The sequence below is a fragment of the Ovis aries genome, chromosome 16 (assembly GCF_016772045.2).
Source record: "Ovis aries strain OAR_USU_Benz2616 breed Rambouillet chromosome 16, ARS-UI_Ramb_v3.0, whole genome shotgun sequence".
In the NCBI taxonomy this organism is placed as follows: domain Eukaryota; kingdom Metazoa; phylum Chordata; class Mammalia; order Artiodactyla; family Bovidae; genus Ovis; species Ovis aries.
The window spans coordinates 53,403,619-53,420,133 of NC_056069.1; the positions used below are offsets into that span (position 1 = coordinate 53,403,619).

The following is a 16,515-nucleotide window of genomic DNA, read 5'->3' on the forward strand; positions in this document are numbered from 1 at the left end:
CATCACCTGTTTGACCACTTACAATTTGCCTTGATTCATGAATCTAACATTCCAGGTTCCTATGCAGTATTGTTCTTTACAGCATCAGACCTTGCTTCCATCACCAGCCGCATCCACAGTTGGGTGTTGTTTTTGCTTTGGCTCCATCTCTTCATTCTTTCAGGAGTTATTTCTCCACTGATCTCCAGTAGCATATTAGGGCCCTACCAAGCTGGGGAGTTCATCTTTTAGTGTCCTATCTTTTTGTCTTTTCATACTGTTCATGGGGTTTTCAAGGCAAAAGTACTAAAGTATTTTGCCATTCTGTCTGCAGTGGACCACATTTTGTCAGAACTCTCCACCATGACCCACCACAGCCTTTTCTAATTCAGTTAAACTATGAGCCATGCCATGCCAGTTCAGTTCAGTTCAGTTCAGTCACTCAGTCATGTCCGACTCTTGCAACCCACTGAATCGCAGCAACCAGGCCTCCCTGTCCATCACCAACTCACGGAGTTCACTCAGACTCACATCCATCGAGTCGGTGATGCCATCCAGCCATCTCATCCTCTGTCATCCTCTTCTCCTCTTGGCCCCAAACCCTCCCAGAATCAGAGTATTTTCCAATGAGTCAACTCTTCGCATGAGGTGGCCAAAGTACTGGAGTTTCAGCTTTAGCATCATTCCTTCCAAAGAACAGCCAGGACTGATCTCCTTTAGAATGGGCTAGTTGAATCTCCTTGTAGTGCAAGGGACTCTCAAGAGTCTTCTCCAATACCACAGTTCAAAAGCATCAATTCTTCGGTGCTCATCTTTCTTCGCAGTCCAACTCTCACATCCATACATGACCACTGGAAAAACCATAGCCTTGACTAGATGGACCTTTGTTGGCTAAGTAATGTCTCTGCTTTTCAATATGCTGTCTAGGTTGATCATAACGTTTCCTCCAAGGAGTAAGCACCTTTTAATTGCATGGTTGCAGTCACCATCTGCAGTGATTTTGGAGCCCCCCCAAATAAAATCTGACACTGTTTCCACTGTTTCCCCATCTATTTCCCATGAAGTGATGGAACCAGATGTCATGATCTTAGTTTTCTGAATGTTGAGCTTTAAGCCAACTTTTTCACTCTCTTCTTTCACTTTCATCAAGAGGCTTTTTAGTTTCCTCTTCACTTTCTGCCATACGGGTGGTGGTCATCTTCATATCTGAGGTTATCGATATTTCTCCTGGCAATCTTGATTCCAGCTTGTGCTTCTTCCAGCCCAGCATTTCTCATGATGTACTCTGCATATAAGTTATGTCAGACAGCAAAAGAGACACAGATGTATAGAACAGTCTTTGGACTCTGTAAGAGAGGGAGAGAGTGGGATGATTTGGGAGAATGGCATTGAAACATGTATAATATCATATATGAAATGAATCGCCAGTCCAGGTTTGATGCATGATGCTGGATGCTTGGGACTGGTACACTGAGATTACCCAGAGGGATGGTATGGGGAGGGAGGAGGGAGGGGGTGTCAGTATGAGGAACACGTTAATACCTGTGGCAGATTCATGTTGATGTATGGCAAAACCAATACAAAATTAACCTCCAATTAAAATAAATAAATTTATATTTAAAAAAATAAAAATTGCTTGAGTTAAAAAAAAAAAAGCAGGGTGACAATATACATCCTTGATGTACTCCTTTTCCTATTTGGAACCAGTCTGTTGTTCCATGTCCAGTTCTAACTGTTGCTTCCTGACCTGAATATAGGTTTCTCAAGAGGCAGGTTAGGTGGTCTAGTATTCCCATCTCTTTCAGAATTTTCCACAGTTTATTGTGATCCACACAGTCAAAGGCTTTGGCATAGTCAATAAAGCAAAATAGATGTTTTTCTGGAACTCTCTTGCTTTTTCCATGATCCAGTGGATGTTGGCAATTTGATCTCTGGTTCCTCTGCCTTTTCTAAAACCAGCTTGAACATCTGGTAGTTCACAGTTCACGTATTGCTGAAGCCTGGCTTGGAGAATTTTGAGCATTACTTTACTAGCATGTGAGATGAGTGCAATTGTGCAGTAGTTTGAGCATACTTTGGCTTTGCCTTTCTTTGTGATTGGAATGAAAACTGACCTTTTCCAGTCCTGTGGCCACTGCTGAGTTTTTCAAATTTGCTGGCATATTGAGTGCAGCACTTTGACAGCATCATCTTTCAGGATTTGAAAAAGCTCAACTGGAATTCCATCACCTCCACTAGCTTTGTTCACAGTGATGCTTTCTAAGGCCCACTTGACTTCCATGCCATGTAGGGACACCAAAGATGGATGGGTCATGGTAGAGAGTTCTGACAAAGTTAATAGCTTAATTAGTAAATATTTATTGTCCACCTGTTTTACAGCAATAGTGTTTGGTATGAGTAACTTAAATAGGAAATTCCTCTTAAGAAATTAGTAATTTATCATAAGGGAATGACATGAAAATTCTTTAAAAACATTGTAATCAGTTTAATAGTAAGGAAGTGATCGTGGCTGAATCCTAGCAAAGAGAAAATGAATTTGGATTTACGTAATCAGATTCAGGGAAGATTTCACCTTTGTAGGTATTAATTATGAATGATACTTTATATTGCATATTATTCTTTTTAACAGCAAATAACTTTATTCTCTCTGATAGCTCTTTTGCACTCTCCTGACTTTCCTCCTTCATTACTTCTCCTCATCATTATGTTTTCGTTTTCATAAAAACTACAATTACAGTACTTTTTTAGCCCTGGAAAACATACATGTATATCTGTCATGCTAATCATTTTAGCCCACAGTGCGTATATAATCATTTTAAAATGGTTTTTTCCTTATCACTTTCAAGAATTTAACACTGTGATAACCTGATATAGGTGACATTATGGTATGATCGCTGCATTCTTGTTCCTTTGACCCGGTCCTTCACAATATTTGAATATATGTTAATATCCTAGTCATGTAACTCAGTCAACTTGATTTGTGTAACCTCCAGAGCTATGCTAGCATCATGTTCTTAGGAGTTATCTAAATGAAATTCCCTCACTATTACCAAATTATATTACTTCACAGTTAATCACAGGGTGCTTGGATTACTCAATGAAAAATAAGTTTAAAATTCACTTTCAACTTTGAAAGTTCAAAGTAATAAAGAGAACATAAGAATTGGCCTTAAGGCCAAATATTATTAATTATCTCTATGGAGAAAAGGAGTAAAGGCCACGTTGAAGGGGAGAGTTTTAAGGCTGTGTATGATTGTTTTGCCTGTTTGTGTATGCACATGCACTTTTTACCATGTTTGGAGGTATATGCATACACATGCCTTCCCTGGTGTCTCAGACGGTGAAGAGTCTGCCTGCAATGCGGAGACCTGGGTTCAATCCCTTGGTTCAGGAGATCCCTTGGAGAAGGAAATGGCAACTGACTCCAGTATTCTTTCCTGGAGAATCCCATGGACAGAGGAGCCTGGTGGGCTACAATCCATGCAGTTGCAAAGATTTGTGCACAACTGAGTGATTAATAAGTCGACTTATTCCATTCTCCATCACATACTCACATACACACACACACACACACACACACACACACACACACACACACAAACGTGCTTAAAACATTGCAGAAGGTCAGACTTAAATATTTTCTAGTTAATTATTTTTTATTTCAATATATGAAGTCACTTCCCATGATGAACCCTTCACATGTGGGAATCTTGACTATACATAGGCATCATCACATCCTTATGATGCTTCTAAACTCTAAATATACAGGCCAGTCTGGCAGCTCTGATCTTCACTTTCTTCTTCATCATTTGATCCCTCACTTTCCTTACAGAGCTACAGATGCTGATTGAGCAGAAGTGATAAGTGATGAAGTGAATCTTTCCAGTCCTTCAAAAGTTTGATAAAATACAAATAAGTGGAAGACTAAATTTTGTGCCCTTAATTAGAAAAAACTTATATATACAAAATGTAAAATATTATATGTACTCTAAGCATAGATCAATATTTAATAACAGAAAATAAAATTTCAACCTATTGAACAAACCGTTTTAGAATATTAAAGAAGTAAACATCCCATTTAAGAATAATAGAGTATAGAAATAGTGTGATACCATAGTAAAAGAAGAGCATAATGTTGGTGCTTTGGTTTGGGGAAGTTTTTCTGGATAAAATATGCAAAATATTTGAAGCCTATTAATTTTCTAAAATAACTTAAATTATAGTGAGGTGATAAACTTTAACATTATGCCACAATTTACAGTACATTTCTATTTAATAAAAGCTTTTATAAACAAAATTTTACTTTTTATATTTTGCAAAGTCCTCCATATTCTTAATTTTTTCTTACTTTTTTTTTAACTTCTCTCTCTTCCCACAAACAAATATTCATATAAACTATACTTGAAGGAAAAGGTTAAGTTTTTAGACCCACTTTATCATGTTTGGAGTTGTATCTTTGGCAATTCACAGCCTGTAATTCAAAATCCTTGAGGGACTACTGCCGTCCTAGGCCAGGGAAGTGATTTGGAGTGGCCTGAAGGTCATTGAAGGGTATATTCTCTGAACCTCTGCATTCGCATTTTGCTGTGTCATCAATCTTGTTCATTGGAAAGCGTGACAGTTTGTCTGGACAGCACTACATAAAGGATAGCAAAAGGTTACTGTTAGGTTATGAAGATTTTCTGACAAGCACAACATGCCAAGGTTTATGTAAGCGTAAAACAAACCTTAAACTCGAGAAGTGCTTTGTAAAAGAGTTTCCTACTTCTGTTTTCTAAAGATATTTTGAAGTCTGAGTTTATATATTCCAAGTTTCAGACATGAACAATCTTTTACAAGGTCCTCTAATATTATTAAAGAATGTTGTTAATTGCTCAGTCACGTGTGACTCTTTGTGACCCCATGCACTGTAGCCCAACAGGCTCTTTGGTCCATGGAATTTTCCAGGCAGGAATACTATAGTGGGTTGCCATTTCGTACTCTAAGAGATCTTCCACAGGGACTGAACCTGTGTCTCCTGCTTGGAAGGTAGATTCTTCTACCACTGAACTACCAGGGGAGCCCTTCAAAAGGTATGTAGAAGACAAAAATGTAAGCTTGAAAAATTTAAATATATATATTTATAAATATATATCAGTTCAGTTCAGTTCAGTCTCTCAGTCATGTCCGACTCTGCAATCCCATGAATTGCAGCACGGCAGGCTTCCCTGTCCATCACTAACTCCCAGAGTCCACTCAGACTCAAGTCCATCGAGTCAGTGATGCCATCCAGCCATCTCATCCTCTGTCGTCCCCTTTTCCTCCTGCCCCCAATCCCTCCCAGCATCAGGGTCTTTTCCAATGAGTCAGCTCTTTGCATGAGGTGACCAAAGTATTGGAGTTTCAGCTTTAGCATCAGTCCTTCCAATAACAACCAGGACTGATCTCCTTTAGAATGGACTAGTTGGACCTCCTTTCAGTCCAAGGGGCTCTCAAGAGTCCTTTCCAACACCACAGTTCAAAACCAGTTCAATTCTTCAGCGCTCAGCTTTCTTCACAGTCCAACTCTCCCATCCATACATGACCACTGGAAAAACCATAGCCTTGACTAGGTGGACCTTTAGATATATGAAATCAGAAAGTCAATCTTGCCTTCCGCAAAGAAAGGGGAAAGAAGTGTCCAATTTTTTGAAATACTATTTGTATCTGAAAATGGTACAGTGTAGTAGATTAAATCTTTAAAATAAAGAGAGGGGCTTCCCTGGTTGTCCAGTGGTTAGGACTCTGTGCTTCCACTGCTAAGGGCATAGGTTCGATTCCTGGTTGGGGTACTAAGATCCCACATGCCCTGTGACATAACCAAAAATTAATTTTAAAAATTCCTTTGTGATCTCACCTTAATTGTCATCAGCACAGAAAAATAATTTTGTTAGAAAGATCAGAGATTTTTTTGGACGCAGAAATAGAGCAGGGTTATATTTTGACTGTCCCACCTTGAATTTAGTACAAATCACTCAGCCTTCTCATATGTGAAGAAGAAAGAAACTGAAAACAACATTCTAACTCCCTTTTATCTTAAGTTTTCAGTTTTCTCTCCTTACTTAAAATACTTGGGATCCTCTCTCATGTCTGGACTTTGTCATTATAAGGTGCCTCTTTTCAAGGCTTAATGCTGCTTCTAGTCAGTGAGGCCCATGGAGTTAATGGGAAATTGGTCATATGTGAGCTTTTTTTTTGGCGTGGCCCACCAAAGTTTAGTCATTATCAGAAGAGACCTATAGAATTCAACAATCAGGGGTTATGTACTCTTTGCAGACTGTCATGAGTGATTTACTTCTTTAGCTTATCCCCCTACCCCCAATTCCATTCCCCATTCCAGGAGATATAAATCTACATAGGTTCAGGATCTTGTGTATAAATAAGTTAAAATAAAAGTCATTGTCACTTTGCCAATAATGAAAATAAGTATAGACAAAAAATATAGGTATTTTACTTTCCCTAAAAATGATTCATATAGTTAATATGTATCAAAATAATACATTGTCTAAGAAATTTACAAGTATAACCAATGTGGCTCTTCTATTTTAATGTTGAAATAATCATAGCCTTCACAATATCTTTGTATAGAAGTTGTACATAAAATAAGAAATTGACAACCTTATAGACATAAAAATATTGCATAAAAACCTATTTAAACATTCTCATGTGGCAGTGTGCATAGCCTCTTCTTATTATAGGGTCATGGCTCAGATGGGAAAGAATCTGCCTGCAATGAGGGAGACCCATGTTCCATCCCTGGGTTGAGAAGATCCCCTTGAGAAGGGAATAGCAACCTACTCAGTGTTCCTTCCTGGAGAATAAAAGTGAAAGAACACTTTGACTTTTTACTTTCATATTTCTACTAAATTTGGAAAGCACAGATATTACCATCATGGGTTATCTAAAGAGAAATGAGAGTATGAGTCTTTACTAATTTTTATTCTGCAGGTCTCTCCTGTCATTTAAAGTTTACTTTAAATGCAAATGTGTTATTTTGTATCTGTTAATTTGGAATGTTACTTCATTATTTGCCTTACTTCAAGGAGTATTCAGACATTTTGTTTAGCTATTTTGTCCCAGAAGCCCAAAGCAATTATTTGCAAATCTATGCACAAGACATTATTTTCAAGAAGTAGTCAGTAGTGGGTCAATAATCAGCTTAAAAACTATATTGTGTATAAGTGTGATCCCGAGCTATTAAAAAAAAGTCAGTACACTCAAATATAAATGCAAGAGATAGAACATATGATAATTATGCACACATAAGAATGTAGATATTGCAGTAACAGATACTGCTTCCATGTGTGGGATCCATGTCCCCACTGTATGAAAGAAAGTAAGTGTTGGTCGCTCAGTTCAGTTCAGTCGCTCAGTCATGTCTGAATCTTTGCGACCCCATGAATCACAGCATGCCAGGCCTCCTTGTCCATCACCAACTCCCGGAGTTCACTCAGACTCACGTCCATTGAGTCAGTGATGCCATCCAGCCATCTCATCCTCTGTCGTCCCCTTCTCCTCCTGCCCCCAATCCCTCACAGCATCAGAGCCTTTTCCAATGAGTCAACTCTTTGCATGAGGTGGCCAAAGTACTGGAGTTTCAGCTTTAGCATCATTCACTCCAAAGAAATCCCAGGGGCTGATCTTGTGACCCCACGGGCTGTATAGCCTGCCAGGCTCCTCAGTCCATGGAATTTTTCAGGCAAAATTACTGGAGTGGGTAGCCATTCCTTTCTCTAGGGGATTTTTCAGATCCAGGATCCAGCGACCATACCTCGGTCTCCTTCATTGCAGGTGGATTCTTCACCATCTGATCTCCCAGGGAAGTCCAATTGTTTTTCTATATAAAAGTTAATTATTGCTATTATTATGATCATTACTACTATTACCTCAGTCATTACCTGAAAGAGGGCCTGATAAGCTTCCAGGTAATTATCATAATTGGAATATTTTAATATAATTTACCCAGACCAAAACTGGTTCTAATACTTGAGACAGAGTTTGTGATACCCTGTTTCTGATTTCTGAATTGCCTATAGGCCAATTCAGTCCAAAAGCAATGGTCATTCTGGAAAATAGATCCTTCAGAATTGCATCACACTTAAGTAAGAAAGTGATTTTACATGAGGTGATATTTTCTCAATACAAATGATAGGATTACCCAGGCATCCACTATATCTCAGAGTAAATGCCATTTCAGTGGACACATGGGCAAAATTTGGGAGATGGTGAGGGATAGGGAGGCCTGGTGTGCTACAGTCCATGAAGTCACAGAGTTGGACACAACTTGACAGCTGAACAAAAAGAACAGTAGACACACAGATGCCTCTGAAAGTAATGAGATAGGAAATTCATTAACACTTATTTTCTCATCATTGCTTTATTTTTTTCCTCATTCTTTTTATTTTCTCCTTTTTTCGGTTGTTACTCTTCATTTTCTTGTCCTTTATTTTTCTGTTTGCAACAAATACTATATACTAGAAACATGGATATTCTGGTACAAGTATTACTGTGTCTAATATAATCTGGACTATATTAGTGTATATGACCTTTCTCCCTTATTCTGAGCATTTTTCAATCTTATATTTTATCAGGGAAAATTACAGAAACATCCCATTACTAAGCAGGAGTCCACTGATTCAGCACCACCATCAGCAAAATCTCTTTATTGAAAAAAAAAAAAAAGTTTAGTTCAAAACACAGTGACTTTTCAAGGGGAATGTTTTGAATTGTCCTCAGGGGAAATGCATGTAAAATAAATGAGGACTTCTTGGTATGCACAGTAAGGCAGTGTATTTCATCCCTACTTCCTGGTGGAAAAAAAAGAGACACAATAAAAAGAGAAAGAAAAAATATTTCAGAGAAACAAATGAGAACTATTAGGTGAGATCCCATAGTATGTTTTATAGTTAGCAAAATATAGAAATGTTGCCTTCACATGAGAATAATTCCCTCATTTCAGTTGAGTGTGAGTATAAATTTGATGCTAGGGTAGATTTAATAAAAGATTTAACTGACTTTTCAAAAGATGAGCATATGCAAATTGTGCTCTGGAAATGAAAATGCACTGAGATGAAATTATATGTATTCATTAGTGTCAGAACACAGAAGAAGAACTACATAGGTCATAAACAGGTAAACATTTGCCTTTAGATCTGCCTTCATCTAAAAATGCTTAATTTAATTAATAATCTTACTAATTGTACAACACTTCTGAGCATTCTAAAGTTGGTAAATGACTCCAAAATTTTTTGGTGTACACTTTTCCTAATAGCTTTAATAAAAAGAATAACATTGAAAAAATACATGCTTAAGAGCTAATGACTCAATTTCTGTCATCCTCATATTAATAAAAATGTAAACATTATTTCCTGATCCATCATCTGTAAAACAAGAAGATAGATAATCTCTAATGTTCTTTCAGCTGTAACTGCCTACTGATACATGAAAATATGTTAAATCCTTTCTGCCAATATTTCATGGAAATATGTATCCCAATCAAAAACACTAGACTAATTTTTAATAATCATAGGCAACCTTCTCAAATTTGCCATATATTACAAGAAATGATCCTGTTTGAACTTTTAAAACTACTGAATTCTCTGGAGTCACAGATCTTTTCAAAACAATTGTGAACTCTTAACATGAGCATTCTACCTTCACTGTAGAATTTGTGGGGGATATTTCCTTTTGATTCAAGACCATTGATTTGTATTCAAGCATCATTTGTCTATGATTATACTGTTTTTCTCTCCTTTTCTGGATGTTTCTGAAACCTCTGTGTTCTTTGTGCGGTCCATTTCAGTGGTCACCACCACAATGGCTCAAGGAGTATTTCCAAAGTGCAAATATTTAATCTTCCCGACTTTTAAAAATTTCATGCAGTTTTTTTGCACAGTATCTTCAAAGTGACTGAGTGTATCAAACAATTTTAATCCCCAATACACTGTGGAGTAGAGTAATCCTCTTTTAATTGGGCAAAAGAAACATAGGAAGATAAATTCATTTAATGTGGTGAAGGCTTCTTTTTCTTCCAAGTGATTCCCTAAGATCCATGTCTCAACTCAGTTTTCAATTATCTTATAGTTCTTCTACAGGATTTTATAGTTGCTTCATTGTTCCCCAGATTTACATTAAGATCTAAGATGGGGTATAGTACTAAAGAAAACAGTGATAAAAGCAAAAGTTACGAGAATTGTGAAAACTGTCATTTCCCAAATTAATTATCTTATATTTGTTTTGCTTAAAAATAAAGTTGAATAAGAAGAATTATTAGCTAGGACTTATTTTCTGAGGATGCTCTTATCTAAGGTGTAGACCTCCAAGGTAGAAAATGACTTCCTTTGGCTTATAGTAGGGAGAAATATGGGCTTCCCTGGTGGCTCAGATGATTAAGAATCTGACTGAAATGTGGGAGACCTGGGATTGATCCCTGGATTGGGAAGATCCCTTGGAGAAGGGTATGGCAATCCACTCCAGGATTCTTGCCTGGAGAATCCCCATGGACAGAGGAGCAAGGTGGGCATGGGGTTGCAAAAGAGTTGGACATGACTGAGCGACTAAGCACACACACAGGGAGGAATATACTGGGGCTTCAAAGGTGCTAGTGGTAAAGAAACTGCCTGCCAATGCAGGAGATATAAGAGATGCCAGCTTGATTTCTGGGTGAGGGAGATCTTTTGGAGAAGGAAATGTCAACCCACTATAGTATTCTTGCCTGGAGAATCCCATGGACAGAGGAGTCCAGTGAGCTACAGTCCACAGGGTCAGAAAGAGTCCAACATGACTGCAGCGACTTAGCACACATACACACGCACAGGGAGGAATATATCTACATTCTTAGAGAGTGAAACTCAGATCTCAGATACTTAGAGGTATGTTGCAAAGATAGCATGTTACTGTAGATAAGATTAGAAAAAAAAAGATTTCAAAGACATGTATGGCACATGGGTGGGCACTTTCCCAATTCAGTTTTTAACACTCTGATTTTCCAAATAGAAGATAACAGGCACAATGAAGCAGATTGTATTATCTTGCATTTTATATATTTAACAGCTATCAGATTCTCAGATCTAATTTAATATTAGTATTGCAAAAAGATGATATAACTTTCTTTGTTGCATTTCATGTGTTAACAAAGGAAAAATAGCAGTTGAATCACACAGGCCTTGCTTCAGATTTAATAATTCTGGGTTCTAAATAAATACTTCAGGTAGCTGGCTTACATTTCCAAGTGTTGCATCAACATGCCCTAAAATATGGGCTGATTAAAAAAAGTGTAGGGGCAAAGGGGCAGAAGCAACCATTTGGGGGAATTATATAAAAATTATCAGAACTAAGTAACAATTTTATCTCATTTATTTTGTTTAGCTATGTCCTTTCAAACATATTTCTCTTGCTAACTTGGGAAATTTTTAAGTATTCTCAACTACCATAAGGAAGGATAGGGAGTTATATCTTTAGCTAAATCTTAGCAGGACTTTTTATATTATTTTAACAGCAACAGAGGGGAAAAGAAAACTACATGAAGTTTAAAGATTTTTTTTCAGATTTGAAATTCTGATTTGTCTATAATGCCTCATTCTTTATTAAAGGGCATATTTCATCTCATATAGTCAAATGACTGAGATGAGTAATTCGCATTTTAACTCCAAATCTCAGTTTCATTTTGGATATATTTACATAGCCTCCAGAAATTATTATACCTTTATTCTCTAGACAAACCAGAATGAATGAGTCCATTAAACTTGTTCACCTAAAATTTTAGAAAAATGGGGAAGAGAGATTTTTTAATAGCTTTGAATGAGTTGATGAGTGATCTTTCTTCAGAGATTAGAATTCACTATTAGAATTATTTTCTATTGATCATAATTGCTATATGTTATATACTCTGGCTCCATCTCTTCCAAGATACTAAATTATAGAATTTAAAGAGTATTAAATGGAAGTAAATGAAAATGTATTAAATTATCTTCCAGTTGTTCAGTGTTTTATGTTATGCAGCCTATTCACACTTTTGAATTTATTCCATCGTTTTTGAGATGAGGACTCAGTCACCCATCACCAAAACCTTGGTGCAGTTATTTACTTCTCCCTCTCTCCTTTACATAGGGCTTCCCTCATAGCTCAGTTGGTAAAGAATCCACCTGCAATGCAGGACACCCTGGTTTGATTCCTGGGTTGGGAAGATCTACTGGAGAAGAGATAGGCTACCCACTCCAGTATTCTTGAGCTTCCCTTGTGGCTCAGATGGCATGCTTCCAAGGTGACACAATTGGTAAAAAATCCGCCTGCCAATACAGGAGAGGCAAGTGATGCAGGTTTGATCCCTCAGTCAGCAAGATCCCCTGAACTAGGAAATGGCAACCCACTATAGTATTCTTGCCTGCAAAATTCCATGGACAGAGGAGCCCAGTGGGCTACAGACCATGGAGTCATAGGGAGTCAAAAATTACTGAGCATGCACACACTCCTTGACATCAAATTACTTAGAGATAGCATCCTATGGAGGGCTGCCCTGGTAGCTCAGCTGGTAAAGAATCTACCTGCAGTGCAGGAGACCTGGGTTTGATCCCTGGTTTGGGAGGATCCCCTGGAGGAGGGCATGGCCACCAACTCCAGTATTTTTGCCTGGAGAATCCCCATCGACAGAGGATCCTGGTGGGCTGCAGTTGCAAAGAGTCAGAGGCAACTAAGCCCAGCACAGCAGCAGAATCCTATGGACTCCTTGCCTGTGTCCTTAGCACTCATTGTTTCAGTTTTATATTCACTGATAGCACTCTGGCCGAAACTCAGAATCAATTTTTATGGTCACCAATGACCATCTATTTCCCCAATCCAATAGCTCCTTGTTGGTTTTCCTATAAACTGACCAATATCACATCCTTAACGTAGTCTTTCACTTTGACCACCAGAAAGTCAACTTATCTCTCAGTTCCTCAGTTTATTTGATGACCTTAACTTTCTCATATATCTCAAAATTCTGTCCTTAACCATCTTCTCTTTTTAGTCATTTCTCCTCTAGTGATGCCAAATATTCCTTACCTCTGTACTTGAGGGCCTCCAACATTTTTATCCCTCATCTTAATTAACCCCAATTGCAGACCAATAGTTGCAAAATATGTTTCACCCAGATGAAAATGACACTCATTCTCTTCTCCAAAGCTTCTCTAGCTCTGTTTTTTATTTTCATGAAAGGTATGGACTACCCAAGCATTTTCAAGAAGAAACAAAATGATCTTTATCTAACTTAACCGAAAACACTTACTTTTCCTTTTTTTTTTTCTGTGTTACAACAAAGCAGTTTATTTGTGATCAGTGTTTGAGACTCTATACATCCTTCACAAATTTAATTTTGCATAATCTGATATTCCTCTTAAAACTTAAACTTTGAACTGCTAGACTTATTTCCCTAGAACAGAAGGGCTGGTATAAGTTATCTTCCAGAAATGAGGTACCGTTTCACAGAACTAGTTTCTTTTTTGTTTGTTTTCTAGTTTTAGAGAACTAAATTTTCATTTGTTAAAATCAAAAAGTAGGAAAAGATGTTCTTTACAAATAATTTTGATCAAGTATGTGTTCAAAGAAAGCAGGATAAAAAGGCCTTTTCACTAACATTCTGTATGTACTGGGTTGTTGTCGGAATAGGAATTAGCTTCTGTCATTTGCTAACAGAATGAGTAGGGGGGAATGGGATATGTTGGGAATTTCATAACGGGTAACAGAACCATTCTCTTGGGTAAACCATAGGAAGGGGCAGCTGCACTATAACCATAGGGTGTTCCATAGCCTAGAGCTATGTATGTAGCCGGGAGCAGCTGTGGCCCCAACAAAAGCCCCCCCTTGTTAGAGTTCCTCTTCCTCTGCCCTGAACAGCTTGGACTGCTGCAGACACAGCTGTATTCACAACACTCTTTGCCTGAGGGATAATCTTTTTCTTATTATTGCCTGCATTGGGTCTAGAAAACAGCTTCTCCAGGGCAGCTAAAGCTGCACTTGCCTTTGCCACTTTCTTATTTGGACCTGCACCTCTGAATTTTTGTCCATCCACTTCTACCTCCATCACAAAGCGTTTGTCGTGGCTTCCACCAGTCTCCGAGATGAGTTCATACTTGAGACCTCTTCTTTTTTCATTGAGCTCCATTACAGGATTTTTGCCACTTGCTGTGAGGATAGGGCCCTGAGTTCTTACCTCTAAGGTGCTGGAGATTTCAGTTGTAGAATTTCCAGTATTATTGCTTGCGTTTGAAGACACTGTTTCATTTCTGCCTTCGTTTTCTGACTTTTCATCAGAACTCATGCATTCAATATCTGCATCAAAGTCCATTGGGTATCCCATTGCCTGCAGTACCTTCGCTGCTACGTGAAGCTTTGCTGTTTTCTTGGATGGTCCTGAGGCTTCATATGTTGTACCATCCACATCTACAGACATTGTGAAGACTGGAGCATGGACAGGGCCAGACTGAGATAAGAGCTTATACTGAAGCCCAGGCCTGATCTGATTCAGCATTCATAAGGTCTATCGCTTTACTGTCCAGAATTTTCCTTAAGTTTCATTTCATCTTCTTATTGGGATCTTTATCATCCCCTAATCCATCTTCAAATGGCCTCTTCAGAGCTGAAGACCCAGCACCTTCTTTCTCAGTAACTAACCAGGAATATTTCTGAAAAGGCTTACTAGATGGAAGGGGGTCCATCTCCAGCACTTTATAAATCTGAACAAAGGCTGATAGTCTGAGTGCATGCTGTGCACTGTGGGTAATATCTTCTTTTTGGTGGATGGTCATATAGCTCAGAGCATCTGTTGGATCTTGCTCACAAGGATCATGAAGACCGGGACCCCCAGAAAGTAGAATTCCAGATGCCAAACACTCCATTACTCATCTCAAGGCCTCCCCAGCACCCAAAGGTCTATTACAAGTACCTATAGACTTTTCACATATAAGCTCTAGTGGCCATCCTTTTAATGGTGCCCATGTGGGGACTCTGTTGCACAAATCACAGAGAATGTGGAGGACAATTACACATGACTTTAATCCATTTGCCCTTGCCTGAAACCATTTGGCATGTAGAAGACACCAAGGCATTCAGGCATTTCTGCCTGTCCAATAAGTCTGGAGGATATTTCATTGCAACGTTTTCTCCATCCTTCTCCAATTTGTCTCTAATTAGAGGGGAATCACCTTCAAAGTCAAGTGTGGGTTCTTTTCTTTCCAAATTATAATAGATGCCTCATCTACACATTGTTCCACTTGATATTTCTCTTCTGTGAGTTTCTGAATCTAAATAGGAAGATTATCTTTGACTGTACTTAACAGGGTCTCTGTGGGTTTGTCTTTGCACATTAAAACCAGCTCCAAGTCCATATGATCTTTAATCAGCAAGCCTTTGGCAACCAGGCCAATCCTCATTACACCACACAATGTCCGACCACCTTGATCCTTGGAATAGGTGTCTACGGCCTCTTCCTTCTTTACTTCTGTCCCACCCTCTGCTTTTGTACCTTTACTTGTTTCATCTAGCCAATCTGAGACATGTTTAAGAGCACACTCAACAGTAGATACCATATTCTGAACAGCTTCAAGTTCCTCTGGAGATGGATAAATTGTCGAATGTTTCACCATAACATGGTGATCATCATTGGCAAAAGATCTGATAGATCTCATGGTTTTCTATAGTATTTTAGCTGCTTCTTCTGATCCTTTCCCCTCTTTCTTGTTGTTTTCACTAGACACTGCTTTGTGTAACAGTACCTCCTCATAAGCCTGAGTCCCCTGATGGCTCAGAGTCAATATGGCAAAGATATCTGAAGGCTTGTTCTCTAGAGTACACCGCACCGCCACACTCTGCCCGCGCCAGGTCCCTGTTCCCACTCCGCCACCGCCACCTCCTAGTCAGCCAGCTTCACTGGCTCTTCAGCCCAGCCAGGGCGGCGGCGGTGGCTGCTGCCCTGGTGTCTCTCGGGGCTCCAGTCTCCCTACTTTTACTTTTTTGTTTGTACCTTGCTTAAGGTTAGCATTTATATCATTGAACAAACGAACAATTTTTTAGCAGTGTCTATGTCGTACATATTCTAGAGTATTGAAATACATTGGTAAACAAGAGAAAGTTTCTTCTCTAAATTTATTTTTATTTTATACTTAAGAAGGTAAAAGGGACAACAAATATATATTGTTCAGTCACACAGTTATGTCTGTCTCATTGGAACCCCATGGACAGCACTCCATGCTTCCTTTTCCTTCACCATCTTCTTGAGCTTGCTTAAACTCATGTCCACTGAGCCAGTGATACCATAAAACCATCTCATCCTCAGTCATCCCTTTCTCCTCCTGCCTCAGTCTTTCCCAGCATCAGGGTATTTTCCAATGACTCAACTCTTTCCATCAAGTGACCTAAGTCTTGGAGATTCAGCTTCAGCTTCAGTCCTTCCAATGAATATTCAGGGTGGATTTTCTTTAACATTGGCTGGTTTGATCTCCTTGCTGTCCAAGGGACTCTCAAGAGTCTCCTCCAGCACCACAG

At 38.6% G+C, this 16,515-nt stretch overlaps 1 protein-coding gene and 1 pseudogene across 2 annotated transcripts in view; one reads left to right on the forward strand and one right to left on the reverse strand.

Moving 5' to 3' along the window:
- CDH18 (cadherin 18) overlaps positions 1–16,515 on the forward strand; it is a 1,280,123-nt gene that overhangs the window by 548,541 nt on the left and 715,067 nt on the right. The window lies entirely within an intron of this gene.
- Positions 13,275–15,949, reverse strand: LOC101119162 (spermatid perinuclear RNA-binding protein-like; annotated as a pseudogene).